Raw genomic sequence first — 2,657 nt, forward strand, 5'->3', positions numbered from 1 at the left:
TCTTCTTCTTCTTCTTCTTCTTCTTCTTCTTCTTCTTCTTCTTCTTCTTCTTCTTCTTCTTCTTCTTCTTCTTCTTCTTCTTCTTCTTCTTCTCCCCCTCTTCATTTTCCCCTCTCTTCATTTTTTTCTTCTTCTTTCTTTAGTTCGTCTGGGAGGGCCTGAAAGGGAGTTGGGTTTCGGTTTCGGGTTTATATATATGGCTTTTCTCTCAGCACAATGAGGCACGATTAGTACTTCGTTTCTGTGCATACACATACACCCCCCCTGTCTTTGTTGTCGTATTAATGGGCAAAGTTTACGGCTCGGGAATGAATGACTGCTGTACGGATACGGATCTCTCTTATCGTTGCTCCTGTCTCTCTCACTCTCTCTGCGTGTGTCTGTCTATGTGTTCTGCCCTACATACATCCCCCCCCCATCTTACGTGCTTACTACACCTCCACCCCCACGTCGTGATTCGCACACTGCATACTCATCGCAACAGACGGATCAGAGATGCCCGTCGGCGTAGCCAGGCAGTTGGCGAATACTCGCAAGATCCTATCCCACGAGGGAACGGAAAGAGATGCTAGTCTCGTGTAGACTGGTGCGAGGATGCAGGACGAGGATTCGACATTCCACCGTGTCTGTCTCTGCCCCTCTTGATGTCTCGCTCCACCCCTCTTCTTGATACCTGCACATACCATCAGAGTCTACCCTCTATCCAACAAGTAGATGCGTGGCATCTGTTCGGATGATGTTGTGCGACGTGCAATGATATTACCTACCTCCTCATCTAGGTGGGTAATAATTTTATTTTATTTTAATTCCAATTCTATTTGATTTCTATCTTTATTTTTAGCAGCATATACCCATGTGTGTACAGATTACAGGCAAGATATCCATGCCACTGACAATCTCGCTTGGAAAAAAAGAGACACTTTTACATGCCGGCTTCCGTACTGGAGGAGTATTTCCTTTCTTTTTCCCTCTCGTCCCCTTTTTAGCCTGATTTTAGCCACATGGTATTACGGCATGCACTGTACAGGTTACAGTAGCTTCGACTGGGACTGGCGCCTCCAATCCTCCAATGCCCCCTCCCCCGGAGGGAATTCAGAGATGGATGGGCAGGTTCCCCCCCCCCCACACACACACACACAACCCTCTTTTTTGTTTTTTTCCTTTCTTTCTTTTCTTTCTTTTCTTTTCTTTCCTTTTTCTCTTTTCTTTTCTCTTCTCTTGAAAGTATACGAGTGAGTGGTTGTATACATGTGTCATTATTAACTCGTTTCTTTTGGCAACAGAGAGAGGGAGAGCAAGGCCTGGTCTCGACTCTCGGCAATGAATGTGATTGATTGTACGGATTATATAGCATTAGCGTGAACCGTGTACGTTGCGTGTACGTTGCGTGTACGTTGCGTGTACGAGGCTGGAATGACCTTCACCGAGCTGTTTCGTTGGGGGAGGAGGAGGACTGACGAGGACTGAAGCTTTCAAGTGCACCACCATCAGAACCTGCTGGTATTGATGACGACGATAGAAGATGAAAAAAAGAAAAAGAAAAAAAAAAGGACTGGACTTGGTAATCGATACAGGTGGCTTTGAACGGGTACTACGGTACTCGGTACCGGGGTAATCTGTATACTTGACTGGCGTTACCCCACCTACAGGCCACCATAATCTCGTACTACTTGATCTAGGCCCTAGGAGGAGCACGAAGTGCCAGGTGGTGGTATATTATGTAATACTCCGCGGTATCATCGCTAGCATCGTACTCGTATATGTACGAGCATGTAGTCCGTACTCGCAGTCTGAGATGTAGACTGTAGCTACGTCGTACTACTAGTGTCATCGGTTAGCGCTCCGTAGTCAAGTCTGCATCATCTTCTGCGGCTCTGAACAGGTAAAGGAGTGTGTGTGTATGACTTTTCGAGTCTTGTTCCAACTCGGAGTAATACATCATCGAACTTGTTATCGCTCTCGAACCCCGAACCCTCCGCCGTCTCTCCGAGAGCCATTCTCTCCACAGTGAACGGCGGGACTGACTGGGTAGCGAGTGAGAACCCAGATACAGGAGGATTAAGAACATGAAATAAAAATGAAATAAAATAAAATAAAAATAAGACGAAAAGCTTTGGCCAACAGCAGCTGTGAGCCATCTTGTCGAAGAACCCGAACTTGATTGTAGAAGGGGAGGGGGCGAATCACCATTACCAAGAGACTTGTCCTTCCTTCTTCTTTTCGGGGTTTATCTTATTTTTTTCCCCATCATATTTTGATTTTCTTGTTCTTTGCTCTTCGTTTTTTTTTCTATCCTATTCTTCTTCCTCCCCTTCCTCTCTTCTATAGGAGCACGCCAAAGACGTTGCCCTCGGAAAGCGAGTAGGAGACCCTTGACTGTCTTTATTACCTGCTGCGTCTGATGCTGTCAACTGTCACTTCCTCTCCACAATCAACTGGGTTTCCCCCCTCCCTCGCGTGCGCCGCCGCCACATGGCAGTAAATCCTGTCTCTCTTCTCCCCCCCCCCCCCCCCCCCCCCAAAAAAAAAAAACAAAGACAAAAAAGAACAAGGCCTCTCAGCCTCAGCCCAGCAGCAGCTCTCTATCTTCTCTCTCTCTCTTCGCCTCCCAATCCTTTTTTTTTTTTTGCTCCACCCCCCTCACTTACGCCGTCGTT

The sequence above is a fragment of the Geosmithia morbida genome (genome assembly GCF_012550715.1).
Source record: "Geosmithia morbida isolate 1262 chromosome Unknown scaffold_12, whole genome shotgun sequence".
NCBI classification, from domain to species: domain Eukaryota; kingdom Fungi; phylum Ascomycota; class Sordariomycetes; order Hypocreales; family Bionectriaceae; genus Geosmithia; species Geosmithia morbida.